Genomic DNA, 17,553 nt, shown 5'->3' with positions numbered 1-17,553 from the left:
TGCCATAGGCAATGGCCACAAGTTCCATCTCAGGAGGTTCAGGTTGGGCACTAGGAAAAGGCCTCTCCAGGAAGCTGCTGCAGGCTTAGGACTGGTCACAAGAGAGGGAGAATCTCCATCCTTGTGAGAGTTTGGGGTGTTTGCTGAGACTCAGTGGAAAAGCCTTGGCTGCTCCAATCTGGTGTTCCAGCTAGTTCTGCCCTGAGTGGGAGGAAGGACTGGGGACCTCCAGAGCCCCTGGTCACTGCCACCTCCATGGTTCAGTGACTATCAGCTGCATCCCTCTGTCACCTGCCAGGCCAGGTGTCTTTCAGGTTCACCAGGCCTGACCAGACTGCCAAGGACAGTGGTGGAGTCACCATCCCTGGAAGTGCCCGAAAAACATGCGGACACTTGGGAGTAGGGTGTAGTGGTGAACATGGCAATGCTGGGGAAATGTTGGACTCAATGATCTTTGAGGTGTTTAAACCTAAATGACTCCATGATTCTGTGACTGTGTGACTTTGCTTGACCCTGAGCCTTGTAGGAGTGCTCTACCCTTGCATCTCTGGAAACAATGCTTAGGCCAATGGAAGGTGACAAATAATAAACCCTTTTCAAGAATTACAGCAGATAAATAAATCCTACAGGCCTCAGCTCCTCTGTGGAGACTCCCAGCTTTCCTGCCATCTTCTGACCAGCTTTGGGACCGGTGGATGGTTTGACTGATACACCACAGAGCTGAGGGTTAAAGAACCCTTAAGAAACGTTTAAGGAATTGCTAAAACCACTTGTGTTGAAAAGGGTCCCAATTCCTTGAGACTTATAAAGTTAAACTGGGGCCAATCTTCTCCTTTCCCCCTCTGGCTGAGCTCAGCAATCAGCTGACATAGTTAAGCTGACAGTCATTAGATTTATATGTCCTTTGCTTCTGGCATTCTGTCCTGTCTGCTGGAGCAGTGTGGGGCTGGTGACCTTTGTGGCATGTGGCAAGGCCAGTGAGTCTTGGCTTCTGCCGCAGACGGCTGTGGCTTGTTGTTTAAGGAAGTTTATTTCTCAAGGCTGTGGTCAGCAGTGAGCGATGCACTTGTGCTATATTTGCAGGCATACCTAGAGAGTCAGGAAGGAGGCCAGAACCATTCCAGAGAAGACAAACTGCAGATCTCAATGTCCTTATCAATGAGGTGTATATTCATAAGCTGCAAAGGAGATACAAATTGTCCAACAGAATAAATAAAGAGGGAGAACAGGGACACGAAAGGCACCTGGAGTATCAGATAGCCACTTAGAAGATGATGGATAAATGGGAAAATCCTACACCAGGAAGAGAAAGCTGGATTTTTGGTGTAGATATATCAGAGAAAGAGCTAAAATTGTGCTTTGAAAGACAAACATGCACAAAGCCCAGAAATTTTGTCTTCATATACCTGCAGAAGGTAAGCAGCAGCAGTTAATGGTTTGTTGGATTGCTCCCTGCTTTTTAGAGCTCCTTAGAGTTTTCCTCTGGGTTGCTGAGAATCTTGTTCTCTGTTGGATTGACCTTCCTGCACCGGCAGCTTGCTCTCTGCTCTGCTGCCAGCTTGGAGTGGGATCCAAGTCCCTCAATATTGCCATGAAAGGGGTGGGAAGGGTGGCCAGGAGAGCATCTCACCAGTGCATTCCTGCTTCCAGCAAGGATTGGGCAACTGTCAGTGTGACCCAGCTGGCCTGAGGAGCCAGGAGGAGTCCAGACTGGTAGTGGAACTGAGGAGTACAGGTCAGCTGGTGTGGGTGATAAACATGTGAGGCTTCTCTCCTTCTCATCTCTACTGAGGGCTGCCTGGACAGCTCAGCCCCTCTGTGGTCACTGTGGTGAAAGAAACTTTGCTCTGGTTAGGCCTTCAAACTGGAACTCACTGTGTGCAAAGAGAGGAGTGAGTGGTGAATGTAAAATGAGAGATGTCTAAAAAATAAGCTGAATGAAGCTGAAGAGCTCATGAATGAGAGCATGAGCCATTCACTGTCATGGTCACACACAGCCCTGAGCCGCCTGGGACACTCAGTCTGTCAGTCCAAGAGATTGACAAGGACATACTGGATTTGGAAATGCTCAAACTATGAGCAATTTGCTTGCCCTTTAGTTTGCCCCAGAGCAGCAGCCCAGGTCTCTCTCAATGCAGGGTTAATCGGGGCCTTTGCGTGGGTCTGGTTTCCTCCTGCTCAGCTCCTGGCGCTGGCATTGTCTGCCCCAGCCACCCTTCCCAGAACACAGATCTCCCTCATCCATCACAGTTCTGACACAGGATCCCTCTCTGACACCCACCCCTCCTTTCCTCCCTTCTCCCAGTCTGACCAGGATGGATCAGCACCCCTGACATTATCCTGCTCCTTTCAATGATCCATCCATCCATCTAGCCATTCCCCATCCATCCATCACCTGAAAAGTGACCTGATCACTTGTCCCTCCCCAGCCCAGAGGCATCAAAGGAGGGGAAGGTGATTTATTTTAACACAGAATGTTTTCATTCACTCAGGATCAAATACAGGTACCCCTGAGCACCAGGATGTATCCCAGTGGTTTTTCCAGCATGCAGGCACCAAGAGATGTGCATTCAGATGAACCCAGTGATGTTAGAGAAGGCTCCAGGTACTCAGTACCTCTTAGGTCTGGATGCTTCAAACTGAGGTCACTTGAAAAATGAAGTTTTGCATCTTCAGGAGCCTTGAAGTGGCTTCATTTTCTCCCACTGCCTGGGCCAGGCCACATGGCCATCTGACCATGATCTTCCTGGGCATCTCCAGTTCTGGGCTTGCCTCCTCCCTGGGGCAGAGAAATAACTGTCAGGAGACTCCTGTGGTTGGCTTCACATCTGGTTCAGCTTCACAGCATAGCCCCAGCAAGGAACTACTTTGGCAGAGACTTCTGAGATCTTCCTTGCTGTAACTTTGATCCTAAACTGAAGCATTGCTGCCTGTGACACTTTCAGCATTAGTGTGAAAGCAGGGTAGAAGCTGCACCTGCAGGGATGAGCCTGGATAAGGACTTTTGTGCTGGAGAGCATTGATCAATTCACTGCATATGCACAGGAATCAAATTAAATTCCTTGGGAAAAGTCTTGCAATGGTTTTGAAAGTTAAGACAGTGGGATCTCATAGATTCTTTCTAGAGACTGAGAAAAAGTGTCATTTGGATTTCTCAGAAGAACAGAAACTCCCAACAAAAAAAGGACTTTCCTCTTCAGTTCCAAACTAGGGAATGGCACGTTCATGAAATGGTACAGTTTTTCCTGTCACATGCTGGGGAGTGAGAGAAGAGGGAGGTAAATCCCTGTTTGCTTGACTGTCTGTCCATTGCTGGGTGCCTTCCCTGCCTGCTCCCTGCCTCTTCCCAGGGCTCTGCTCCTGCCCTTCCCTGCAGCCATGGGCAGGGTGGGCACATGGGCACACCAGTGTTCCTGAGAGCATAGACTGGCAGAGGAGATAGAGAGACCATCCAGGCCTGGAAACCAGCAGGAGAGCAGAACCACCACAGGGGCAGGAGAGTTTATGGAGAGCGGGAGGGGAGGGAGCTGAGTTTGAAGTGTGGTGCTGAGAGCCCCAGTTGTGCAAGACTTGGGTGAGATGATGTGTCACAGAAATGTTCTGGAATCCAGGGATAGGGCTATGAGGGCACTAATTAGGGCCTAATCATCCTGAGCAACCTCACTAGGGGTCCCTTCCTACGCTTCTGCCCGTGGCCAAGGGGCTCTGCTTAAACTCAGGCCTGAGCCTTCACCCCCTTCCTGTGCTTTGCTGCAGTTGCACCAGTTTTCAGGCTTTCCTGAATTGTTGTTTGGCCTTCCCAGGCTGACCTTGGACCCAACTTTTTCCCTGGCCTTTGATGATCACAGGACCATTGAGGGGGACAGTTGATGGATCCTGTCACCATTCCCTCTCTGCTCACCCCCTTCAGGTGCTGGGTTGAGTTTACCTGGTCAGTAAAGGTTCCTGTCCTGCCCCTGCTGGGGCTGCTCCTTCCACCAGGGAACAGCTCCCCAACACCCAGCCCTCACAGTAGCTTCTCTGCCTCACAGGTCTCCCAGCCCTTGGTGCAAGGCTGTAGGACACCTGGGAGAGGAGTTTGGCTCATTTCTGTGTTTTGTCCTCATTTAATGGAGAAGTGAGGGGGTTTTGTGCCCTCAGTGCAACTTCTAAAAGACAATTTAATGGCTGCATTCAAACATAAAAGGGGAGAGGGCCAGGGCTGGCTGAGTCAACAGTGTTTGAGCATAATACCCTATGGGAGAGTAACAGAATCTGTCTGTGTCGTAAATAACACTGAATGGCTTATTTTGGCAAAGAATGTTCATTCCTGACAAATGCCATTTTGAGACAACCAATAACCACCTCCTGATTGGGGATGAAATTAGAATTTGAATGGTCAGGTCAGGTCAGATGCAGTGTTGGTGGGTTTCCAGTGGAGATTCTATGTCTGATAGGAAATAATCTTTATGAGGCCGTCAGAGGCAAGGGAATACTCAGGCTTACAAATCCTTGCACAGTTTTATTGGGAATGCCCATGTCAGAGGATTGCTAAGTAAAGCACATTACATAAGACTGCCCTTTGGGGTGCTAAGGTCTCATAACTGGGACATATTTTCAAGTCTATCAGAATGATTTCAGCATCTCCTGAGTTGTCAGTACTTCTCTGTTTTTTTGAAGCAGATGTTTTTTCTCTTCTACCACATTAAATGGGATCTTCTGTGTTGTGCCAACTGTAAAGGTGCATAAAGGTTTGTAAATGTGATCCTTTGGGATGTGTCACTTGCACTTTCTGGCTTAAATCTGTTCCAGTAGAAGCTCAGCAATTTGTGCCCCAGCTCTCTCCTCCACAAGAAAGATGTTTGGCTATGGAGGGGCAAGGTAGGAAACTCTGAGCAGATTTCAGCTGGCTTCTGTGGTATCAAGGGACTGAGAATCTGAACTCAAAAATCTGTTTAATCTAAAGTAAAAATTAGGGAATTATATTCTCATTTGGAAAGTACATTAAAGTACAGGCAAACCTGCTATCCTCCTGGTTCATCTTCCTGCCTTGGCTGCTCCTTTATACGAGCCCTTTTTGAGGTACAGTTACATCCAGGGCACAACAGGCCCATTGCCTGCTGTGGGGACATTGCTTTCACTGGGTAGAAGCAAAACCTTTGGAAATGATGTTTGCTTTAGGTCCTTGCCTCTCGTGTGGGCTAAGGCTGGTGTGGTTCCAGGCAGGTCTCATGGGACAGGGGTTTGCCCACCTTGTAGGCTGGAAGAGCTCCGGGTACAGCCTCTCCCACAGGCACATTGGCTTCCTTGAAGAGGACAAGACAGAGAAAGTTGAGCTTTATCCCAATCTGCTTTGTAGAAGCACTGATGAGCTCATGTGTACCAGGAAGTATTGGTCTCTGAAATGACTGTGACTGGCATTCCCCCAGTATGTCCCTGTCCCTGAGATGGGCAATGGGGGCAAGGAAACACCTGGAACATCTGCAACCTGCAGCCCTTTGGGTGACCCTTGGTGCCCACTGCCCTCTGCAAGCTGAGGAAACTATGCCTGTAACCTCTCCATTCCCTGCCTGGGGTTTTTTACTTTGAGCCTCTGTCTTGTTTTTCTCAAGACTTATCTCCCTCACTCCAGGTGACTCTGGATAAATTCTCACAGCAGAGAATTACTACTACAAGTTTGCTGAGGTGTCTGATCTCCATTTCCACCCTGACCTTTTTGTTCTTAATTCCCTGTTAAAGCTGTTTTTATCCAAAGGTGTACAAAGGACTGTAGGTAACAGCAGCCGCTCTTGGCTGTGTAACAAGAGTGCAGACTCAGACTGCTCAGTGTACACTACAAATTCACATTAACACTATAAGATAAATTCACATTAACACTGTGAACTGCTGCTCTGAAGGGGTCTGTCCATCCCTTATAAATATGACTTTTCAAGGACTTATTTTTAAAAAAGAGTGTATGTGAAGAAGCCTCATCTTTAACCATGCTTGGCCACTGACTTTTATCTGAAATTCAATTTATCTGTTCTGTTAGGGACCCTACTTATTCCTGGAATGGGATTCAAACCAGCTGAACTCCAGTTCCCTTTAAAACATCGAGAGCCCTTCAGTTGTGTCAAAGTTTGTAACAAGTTGCTGTGAAGAGGAAACACAATCCACAGACAAAGCACCATCCCACTGACTTGTGAAATGCTGAAGAATTATGTTCATCTCAAATTTGCTCAGCACCATTACTGGAATGGACTGAAATAATAACAAATAGGAGGCAGGTGCCCGGGTGCCCATAAAAATCCCAATCCTCTGGATGTCTCGCAAGCTAACAGCCCTGTGACAGGCGGCCCCGCCCGCGGCGACACCGCGGGACAGCGGCGGGAGGGAGGCGGCACCGACGGGAGGCTGAGCAGGCTCCAGCCTGGCCCGGTCCGAGGGACCCGCACTGACCCCGGCCCGGCCCTGGTGCAGCTGCGGAGGGGACAGAACCCGGCTAGAGGGGACAACACTCGGCTAGAGGGGACAGAACCCGGCTAGAGGGGACAGAACTCGGCTAGAGGGGACAGAACCCGGCTAGAGGGGACAGAACTCGGCTAGAGGGACAGCACTCGGCTAGAGGGGACAGCACTCGGCTAGAGGGACAGAACTCGGCCAGAGGGGACAGCCAGGCTGAGAGCCGCAGGTGAGTGCTGGCATCTGCTCCGGACCCGGAGCCGTATTTGCTGCGAGCTGTGCTGCGTTTGAGCTCCGTGTGATCGAGGGCAGGGGAGGTGGGGGACACCCCACGGAGGGACAGACCCTGCATAGGGACAGACCCTGCGGAGGGACAGACCTGGCAGGGGGACAGACCCTGCGGAGGGTGAGACCCTGCACAGGGACAGACCCCGCACAGGGACAGACCCTGCGGAGGGTCAGACCCCGCACTGGGACAGACCCTGCATAGGGACAGACCCTGCACAGGGACAGACCCGGCAGAGGGACAGACCCCGCACAGGGACAGACCCTGCATAGGGACAGACCCTGCGGAGGGTCAGACCCCGCACTGGGACAGACCCGGCAGGGGGACAGACCCTGCACAGGGACAGACCCTGCATAGGGACAGACCCTGCGGAGGGTCAGACCCCGCACAGGGACAGACCCTGCATAGGGACAGACCCTGCGGAGGGTCAGACCCCGCACTGGGACAGACCCGGCAGGGGGACAGACCCTGCACAGGGACAGACCCTGCATAGGGACAGACCCGGCAGGGGGACAGACCCTGCACAGGGACAGACCCTGCATAGGGACAGACCCGGCAGAGGGACAGACCCTGCACAGGGACAGACCCTGCATAGGGACAGACCCGGCAGGGGGACAGACCCGGCAGAGGGACAGACCCTGCACAGGGACAGACCCTGCATAGGGACAGACCCGGCAGGGGGACAGACCCGGCAGAGGGACAGACCCTGCATAGGGACAGACCCTGCACAGGGACAGACCCGGCAGAGGGACAGACCCTGCACAGGGACAGACCCTGCATAGGGACAGACCCTGCACAGGGACAGACCCGGCAGAGGGACAGACCCGGCAGGGGGACAGACCCCGCACAGGGACAGACCCGGCAGGGGGACAGACCCTGCGGAGGGACAGACCCCGCACAGGGACAGACCCTGCACAGGGACAGACCCTGCGGAGGGACAGACCCGGCAGAGGGACAGACCCTGCACTGGGACAGACCCTGTAGAGGTGCAGACCCTGGGAGGTTCATTCCTGCAGAAAGGGGAGCTCAGTGACCCTTCTGTAAAACCACAGGATTCAAGGAACGAGTGGGGATGAAAGGAGAGAGATGCCCTCTCTTTCTCTGATTTTCTATACTTCCATGTTTTTCTGTATTTCTGGGGTTTTTTTCCCTGTAGTTCCGTTTTCTGGAGAGGGGTCCAAGCAACCTGATGTTCTCCCCTTAGTGTGGAGTGGACTGAGCTTAGCTTTAAGGTCCCTTCCAACCCAAATCATTCTATGATTTTATAATTCTGTGATTTCGATTATTTCTCCATTGGATGCTGGCATAATTTTCTGAGGAGAGAAGACAAAAGACTTTGTACGATTCAATGTGAATTAAGTAAAAGTTGTTTATTGTGCTTCTAAACATTGATTATATTTACTTCTCTTGGTTTATACAGTCATGTATTGTTTAATTGGTAGTTCTGTTTTGTCTATGCATCTTTGGATCAGTAGTTTTATTTTGGTTATGAGGTAAGCACGCATCTCTTTCTTAGTCTAATTGTTAGATGTGTTATTTTACTCGGGTTGACACCCTTATGTCTGTTAGTAATTTTTTTGTTTCTTTTTTCTTTTTGTAATACTAGCTTTTTTATCTATAAAGATGACTTCATTTTTTAGTTCTAGAAGGTTAGACTGGTTCATTTAGTACATGTCTCTTTTCTTGTACATATGCTCTTACAATTTTCTGGTTTAAGATGACATTTTCTTCTGATATTTTAGTGCTGGATAAGGAGAGTGTGACAGTGAACAAACTTCAGAAGGAATGGGGCAGCATTCCCAGAAATGTGAGTCCCTGGCACCTCTGTAGGTGCCAGACATTCACTGCCAGCACAGGTCAGGCACTACCAGGACAGTGTTGAGATTAATTCTGGTGTCCCACATAGACAACGGGAAGGTGGCACATGCTGCGGCCTCTTGAGGTTCCAGAGATAATTTCTTACCATTTATTTCAGTGGGAAACTTCCCAGCACATCAGGGAATGAAACATTAAAACAGCTGGTCAGGCCAGGGTGGGGTTTGTTTCATCTGTTGCCACTTGCAGTCTGGGGCACAATAAATCCTGTAACAACATAAAGAACTCAGTGCTGGAGGGTTTGCTGTGCCTCTGGTTTGAAGCAGAGAGGGGGACAGAGATAAATCCTTCAATCCCTGGTTGCATTTTATTGTTTAATATGTTACATGCAGTGAGCTTTGTTAACCCTCTGACTGCCTAAGGGGTGGTGTCTGTGAGGTGCTCCCAACACACAGAGTTAATTTTAGCTGGAGAGGGACATTTAGCAAAACCCAAGGGCCATGTAAGGTCAAATGGAAGGTGTACAGGCACCTCTTGTTCTCTGCATTCATTAAAGCCCAGAGGGGCTTAAACCCTTGTTCTCTTCAGTGTCTCAAGGGGAATGGAAAGTCCTGGTGGAGGGATATGCCTGGTAATAAGTTGATGTTGAATCACATCTTTGGTGAGTCTTTATTAAATGTCTGTTGTCTGCTATTTTGTTTCGTGGATGGAAATGGTAAGTAAATCCCAGCCCCAAGACTGGAACATGCAAGGAAGATAGTCATGGGAGCAGCTATTACTGGGAAAAGTGGGAGTGTTGGGTTTATAGGCAACCAGGCTGCAACTATATCCTAGACTGCTAGCAAACCCCTTCAGTCAGTCATGGATGCAAACACTGGACCAGTGAGAAGAGAACTGAGCAAAAGAACAGAAGGAATTCTCAGTAGTGTGGGAATGAGGGAGCTGATCTGCACTGTGAAAGCAGAGCACTGGTGCCTCTTGCTTTCATTTCCTTGGTTCTGAGCTCCTTGTATTGTGTGAAGGTCCAGTGAACTGCAGTGGGTCTGACCCTGGCTCTGTGTGCACAGTGACAGCAGCCCTCAGCTTGCAGGTGACAGAGGGACATACTGGAACCTCAGGTGGGGAGGGAAAATCACCACATGTTCAAGCTTGAAACAAGTCCCTTCCATTTCTTCTGGACTCTACAACATGGATGAACTGGTGTTGAGGGACTGGAATGGGAATGGGCATCTCTCACTAAAAGAGCAGCAAGTACTCAGTAACTGGAACATCACATTTACTTAAATTCAAATGCTGTGGCTACGGAAGACTCACTGGGGCACTCACATGCATGGTGTGACTGTTCCTCATCGTGGTGTAGGACATTCTCCTGGGAAAACCAAAATGCCCTTCTGTCACCCAGCTGGCCCCTGGCCTGATCTGAACACACAATGTCCCTGTGCTCACACATGACCAGCATGACCAGCACTGCCAGACTCACCTGATTTGGTGTAGTGTGTTGGGTGGTTGGAGGGCTGCAGGTACCTGGAATCTTCCCTGAATGTGGGCCTTTATTCCATGCCCATTTTCTTGTATAGTTTTTATGGGATTCTCATTGCTGTTATGTGGACTTGGAACACAACCACTGAGTTTTGCACATCTTCACCCATTTCATATGTGAATATTTCTGTCCCAAACAAGCCTCCCTGCCACCAATGCCACCCTTAGAGCAGTCAGGACTGTCCACCAGGCTGCAGGGAAATGGGGTGTCTTGGCCTGGTTTTTGATCTTGGTCATTTCTTTATGAACTGAAAATCCAGACAGGGTTTTGGACCTACCAGGTCTTGGTTTGTTGAGTTCTTGCCCTTTCTGAGCCATGTGGGTGCCAAAGTCTGTAGGAAGAGCTGTGCCAGTTGTCACCGGTCGGAGCAGGAAGACTTGACACCAATTTTCCAAGAAGAGAATTACAGGGAAAACAGAACGTTGGAAGAGCCTTGTTTCCAGTTAAATCAGAGTTTTAAATTCAATCTGAAATAACTGTCCTTCAGCTGTTGCCTCTGGACATTTCTTCACTGCCCTTCCTTAGGTGAATGGCCTCACTTTCAGGGAAAAACGTGTTCCCTCTGCAGGGGAAGCAGTGCCCACGGAGCGTGCCGGCCTCACCGTGACAATTCTGCAGGCTCCCAGTGGCACTTGGTGGCTCAGCCCTGGCACACAGGGGTTAACAGGGCCTTGGGTGGGCGGGTGGAAAACAAGCTGTGAAATGGAAGAAGGTCAAGCTCTTGGAGGAGGTTGCTCTCTTGCAGATGGTTTTAAATTATCAGTCTCCCTGGAGAAGAGGCCCCACGAAAACTGTAAAATCAGGGCTGGAAATGAGGCAAAGCGCGATCAGTTTTGTGGGATCAGTGGAACAGGAGCAGTTGTGGATCTCCTGGGACTTGTTAGACCCATTAGACCCCACTGTCTGTCTAATTAGGAATTCCTCAGTTGAGACCCAACAGCTAAATGTGACTGGAGACTCAATACCATTGGCACTTTCCTGTGGGGAGCAAATGCCTGCAAAGGGAGAACACATGCGAAGAGGAACAGCAGAAATCCCTGTGGTCTTGGATAGCTCAGGCCTCTGGGATAACTCAGCTTCTGCTGCAGCTGAGGAGAGCTGAATTCAGGTTTCAGTGGAGGCAGGTAAATGCTTCCTGTGGGAGCATTCCTAGGCCTTACCCAAAGTGCTGCTCTCTCTGACACTTGTCTGGCAATGGGGTTTATTAAAGCTGCAGCATCCAGTCAGCAAAGCCACAAACTGCTGTCCTGGACCAGCAGGGCTGATGTCTGAGGGAGCATCTTTGGAATGATCATTGTCCAAAGCAGGTGAAAATGCTGTGGGAGTCCCACATTGCTAGAAAACAGTGGCTGCTACTGAGAGGGTTTTCCAGCAGCAGTCCAGATTTCCCAGATCCTTGTTGTCTTCTTTTCTTGGCTTGTCAACTTTCAAATGGTTTATATTTCACTTTGTAATTGCTTCTACTTTCTACTTTTACATCACTGCAAAGGTAACAGGAAGGATCTTAGCCCAGGCATCAGTTTGAGCAATTCCATTTTCCTCTGTTGACATGCTTTTCTCATGAACTGGGAAGCTTTAAACACTGTCAACAGCAACAATGGTCAAAAAGAAAGAAGGAGTAAAGAAAATTACTCCAGAATTTAATTTTCACATTTATCTTTAAAATTGTTGGTTGAAATGGTGATTCCCAGCCCTGCAAGGGAGAAATTTTTGATACCTGAGTGAGAATCTTCTTTCTCAGGCTAGTGGAAATGGTGCTCTTTGTGGTTCTTCTGTCTTGATGCAATCTAACAGGAATCTAGCTGTGGCACCAAGGGTTTTCTGTGTTCCCTTCCCATTGGCCTCAGATTTTAAAATTATCATCTTCTCATAGGAAAGCCTTCTTCTGGTTCTGCCAGCACAGCCTATGAGCCATGGCCATCACAGTAAAAACTCTTCTCTTGCCATCTTCTGGAGCCAGCCATTCCTCTCCAGCTGAGCATGAGATTTAGTATGAATTTATTCACCCAATGCAAAGGAAAGCAACCACTGTGGGCTCTCAGGCTGAAGTGAGTGACAGCAGCCTTCAGTCCAGGCAGGTCGAGCTCCTGGGAGAAGGGAACTTGCAGTCCCAGACTGGCCGTCTCTGTGAACATCAGGAACTACACAAAGGCTCCTCGGCTTTAGGGGAGCTTTCTGAGCAGAGGAAGGAAGGTGTACAAGGTCTTCAAGGGCAGACCAGAAGCAAAAGATTTGAGGTCACAATGCACTGAACTTGTACATCTGGGTTCCTGTCCATGGAAATCAGAGATCCCAGAGTGCTTTGGGTTGGAAGAGAACTTTATAACCATCTAATTCCAACTCCCTGCCAGGGCCAGGGAACCTTCCACTGGTGGAATAAGTGGCCTTGTTTGCTGCTCATGGGAAGGGGATCAGCTTGTATCTGTGTTGGAAGGAAAGGAGCAAACTGAGGTGTGTCTTTTGGCTGTAGCATTGGAGCTATTCTAGAGCAACTGGATATCTTTCAGGCCTCTTGGAATAGCACAGACTGAGGGATTCTTGTGCTGAGGGCCAAGCCCAGGCATGGTTGACCCACATACAGATGCAATAATTCACTGTTTTTCCTTCTCTGCTAAGGAATTGTGGTATCTCCTAAGGACTCATGGCCTCTTAGTAGGACACACCCATCTTCTGGTGTGTCCTACACAACCTGGTGTACAGCCTGTCCTTTCCTTGGATCTGCACAAGTGTTTGTCCTTTGAGGCCCAAGGTCTTGCCTTGGAGATGCAGCCTGGGCTTGACTGATGGTCGCATCTGTCCAGGCTGGCCCCGGCCATGGCTGGCCTTGCCAAGGGCTCCAGGGCACCTCCCCTGGGCTGGGGGAGTGTGGGGCTATAATGAGCCCCCAGGGCTGCTCCAGCTCAGTGTGGAGACACCCAACAGCTCCTGGGCACAGCCCCACTTTCTGCGAGACTGAAGAGGTGTGAGGGGGATGGCAGTTTGCTGTTTCTTTTGCCATTTAGTGACATTTACACCAGACAGATAAGGGGCTTATCTTCCTTCCCACAGGTCACTGATATCTGGGACCAGGAGACCCACTGGACAGCTATGAAGAGCTCTGTTCTCTGAGTGAACAAAGGCACTGTGGGCCTCGAGACGCAGAAGTGACTTCCAGAGTGACTTCCATTGACTTCCAGAAGTGACTTCCAGTGACTTCCTCTCAGAAGCTCAGCCTGTAGAGTGGTGAGTTTGGCCATGTCAGCACTGATTTGTGTGGGGGTGATGCAGAACTGGGACTGGGAAGTGACACCTTTGTTGTCACACTGAATGTGGGTTTGTGTTGCAGTAGGTCTGGAAATGGTTGTAAACGTTCTGGGAGTAGTGGGCTCCTGTAGTGTTTGGCTCCTGTAGGCTACACTGATTTCCTTGGATTTCCCTGGGAAGATGCCAGGCTGTTGAAGATCTGCTGTCATTGTCCCTTGGAGCTGGCAGGGGACTTGTGACACAGGTACACTGGGGTTCCTTCGGGTTTTCATCCTGAACAGTGAGTAGGGATATGTTATCTTTCCTTCCTGGCAGTGAGACACTGTTGTGTTTGCTCTGTGATCCTTGCTGTAAATCTATTGCCTGTGTCAAAGTCTGTTTCTGTTATGAAAAATCCATGGGAGTGTTGTGGCCACAGGAAGGCACAGACTGAGCAGTTCTCTTGCTGCCATCCCATCCCTGCTGCTCCAAAGGGACATGGATTCACTCTCCTGCTCACTGATGGGGCTGAATGGCCTTTGCTGCCTTAGAAAATAGGGATGGTGTGTGTCTCCCCTTGGCCTTTGGTATCAGTGCCACTTTCATACATAAATGGGTGCAGGGTATCTAGTTTGTGTTTCTATGGATCCTGAGCAAGCACTTAGGTCGTGTTCATAATCCCTGGAGCAGAGGAGAAGATCAGGTCAGGTATAGATTTACCAAAGGGATAAGTCACACAAAATCTGATCCTTGGGCATTCCTCCCCACTCTGCACAAGACCTCCATTCATCACTGGAGAGCTTGTGACATTCCCGCTCTGTGACCTGCTCAGAAGTTTTCATGAAGTTTCCCTTCTGCAGTTTGTTGGCCTTCAGTTCTGTGGTTCTAACCAAAGCATTTGAAATTTTCATTGAAAATTCATCTGAAATGGGAAGACTCGAGCTCAAAAGATTACTTCAAGTTAACAAAAAACCACAGAAAGCCGACCCAAAGCTAGAAGAGAACTTTTAGGTGAATATACTCACTGAGTATCGGGATCTCTGGGGTAAAGCACAGCCAGAATTTGACTGAGCTCACAACAATTTGCTATTTTGTTTAGAATATTTTCTGTGTCAGGACCACCCTGATTTTCATGATTTACAAAGAGAAATTCAAAGAGAATTACAAAGAGAAAAGCTTTGTCAGAGGAGGGTCAGGCTGGGTATCAGGAAAGGTCCTTCCCCCAGAGGGTGCTGGCACTGCCCAGGCTCCCCAGGGAATGGGCACAGCCCCGAGGCTGCCAGAGCTCCAGGAGTGTTTGGGCAGCACTGCCAGGGATGCACAGGGTGGGATTGTTGGGGGGTCTGTGCAGGGTTGGACGGTCCCTGTGGGTCCCTTCCAGCTCAGCAGATTCTGTGACACATGCTCCTATGAAAGAAATGCTGCCTGTGTTGCTGATTACTTTACTATCACTGGTTTAAGTGGTAATGGCTTTGTCCCCGCTGTGTCTGTGCTTGTGCAATGCCCGTGGCACATCCCGAGCCTCTGCACCCATCCCCTCCCCATGAACCACTCACTGCGTATCACTTCCCTACAGCTTTGGCTAATTTTGCTCACCAGTCTGCCAGCAATTATGTCACATCTTGTCTGTGTATTGCACTGTCTGAAGCCTGTAAATAACTCCATGTGACGCCCCCAACACCTACAAATTCTGACTCCCAAATGTTTTGCTTATTCACTCAGCTGATTTATGGCCCCAGCACTGGTGTCCAGTCAGGCTCACAGGGAATGGTCTCTTGTTCTGTCTCATCCAGACAGATTGATGAACACACAGGATGAAGGGCAACCTCCCACCCTGCCAGGCTTCTTGCTTTATTTTGGGACATTAAAAATGTTGTCAGTAGCCAAGGGCTTGCTCCAGCTCTGTGCTGAAAGCCATGGAAGCTTTCCCTGTGTCTCCAGTGGGGATGTCCCTGCAGCTGCAGAGCAGACAGACTTCTGCCTGGAATGAGGAATGGCCAACTGGATACATGAACAAGGCTAATGCATGACAGGGCTGTGTTTTACAGAAGAGTGAGAGTGCTGAGCTGCTTCCAGTGTCACTCTCTTGTGCTGGGGGTGTTAGCAGCATTCACCTGGGGAGGGGTGACTCCCTCTTGGAAGCATTTATTCCATTGAATAAATCGTCCTCATTTGGACACCAATGTTTCAAGCACCTGTAAGTGAAGATATGAATTACACTATGACAATTTTTGGAAGGCTTTTGCTGTCTCATTTTAAAAATCCTGTGATTTCTTTTACTAGATTGAACTGAAGTCAGAACAAAGCCATGATCATTCATGTAACAAGGGAGTAAAAATTTTAAAAGTAAGCAGGGGTAGGTTTTAGGGGCTCTGTGCCAATCAGGGTGTTATTTTCTGGTCCTTATTTAATACACAAGACACTGGAAAATGCAATGTGGTTGGATTCATTACACTGAAGGAATGTTCCCTTCATATCCAGCACTGTTATTTTAACCCTGTAATCAATGTGTGGCATTAACATGCTTCCTTCTCATTCTCCAGAAGTCAGGAATTCACAGGAGTTTAAGGACTCACAGGAGCTTATTTTTAATCCAAGTGAATTTCTGAAATCTTTAAGACTCTGTAAACTCAGCAGTTTATACATAGTGCACATAGTGCATGTTGTCCACTGGGAGATGGGGCCTGTTACTGCCTGTGCAAATATTGCCAGTATTTGGGGCTTTTACCAAACTAGATTTGAATTTAGCCCTCTCTCAGCAGTTTTTGTTATGGTAACACATGTCCACCGTTGCACCAGGCTGAGAATGAAACATTCTGACATGAAACATTTGGAGATGCCAGGAAAGGCTTTGGAGCTGAGTTTGTACCCGTTGCTGTTTCAGAGTAGCTGCTCCTCTCCACTGCCCAGCGTGGAGGAAAGGAGTCAGGAGGAGCAAAGAATAAATGCAAGTGTAACATAAACAGAGCTTAGGGGAAAGCTGCTGCAAGCTGGTGTCAGGTCATCCTGTTTGGTGAGTGTTGTAAGCATCAGGCATTCCAGCTCCAGGAGTGGTGACATGTTTAGGAATATACAAGAGGCAATAGGGGATTATGTTTGTTGTTAATGTGGTTCAGTACTGTGGAGGATAAATTAAATCCATAAGAGGGTGATCAAGAGCCTCTAAAAATCTCAGCCATTCACTGTGCAATGCCCTGCCTGGGGCAGGACAGGGTGCCCTGGAATCAGCTTCTTTTCACTTCTGTTTTGTGTCTTTTCCTTCCCACAAGCTCCTCATTCCCTTCATTCCCAGGTTTTAAGACATCTCCCAGGGGGTTACAGAAGTAACTGTGTGATGTACCAGACTAGCAGCACACAGTTGTGTGGTGGGAGCAGCAGAGGACATCCAGATCAGGCCAGGAGGGGACAGAAGAGAGGGCTTGGCTGGTGCTCACACAGCCCTCTCCCATTTCCCAGTGCTGTTGTCTCAGTGCATTTCCACTGAGGCCAGGGAGGCTCAGAGATGTCAGTTATTGCTGAGATTTCTGGCGTGTGCAGTGCCCCAAAACAAGATTGGTGGTAAGGACAAAGTGGAGCCAGTGATTTTTTGTAGGGGGGTGTCTGTGGCTCTTTGCAGCTGCTGAGTAATGGCAAAACACTTTTTGGTTCAGAAGCTGACCCAGAGGTACTGTGAGTGACATTCTCTTTGGCCTGGGCATGGTTTATCCAGCACAAATTATTTTTGCTCAACTAGGTTGTCTCTTACCTTTAGCTGCAACCAATTCTCACCCAGACAATGCAGCTCGAAGTTGAATGTGTGACAAGGAGATGTCACCCCTATGTTTTCATCAGGTGCCAGAGCTCAGCTGGATGAATGCCTGGTGTAAGTGTGCTCCCAAAGTCCCTGTGCCTTTCAAAACTGATGGAAGTTGCATGTTCCTGTGTCCCTCTGTTGACTGAAGGAGTGCAGAGGGTAAGCAGAGACACAGCACTAATGCCACAGGCAATCCAATCTAATTGCTCTTTCAGAGCTGCAGTAACTCTATAGTTCCTGAGCATCTCTCACATGACAGAGAATCTGCTTTCCCAGCTTGCTGCAAGGCAGGGATGTGTTACATTACACATTGTCTGATTTAAAATACAGGGAAAGAGACTCCTTTGGCAGAAGGTCCCCTGAATGATCCATAACAATAACTCCTTAATGCCAAGCTCACACTTCACCATTCCCTTCTAAAGGCTTCTTGTCTGCTCTCAGGTCTGTTGCTAATTTAACCAAGCTAAATGAGATCAG

Source organism: Molothrus aeneus, chromosome 24 (assembly GCF_037042795.1).
Source record: "Molothrus aeneus isolate 106 chromosome 24, BPBGC_Maene_1.0, whole genome shotgun sequence".
Classification (NCBI taxonomy): Eukaryota; Metazoa; Chordata; class Aves; order Passeriformes; family Icteridae; genus Molothrus; species Molothrus aeneus.
The sequence above is the reverse complement of the archived record's forward strand: the minus strand, read 5'-3'. Positions refer to the sequence as shown.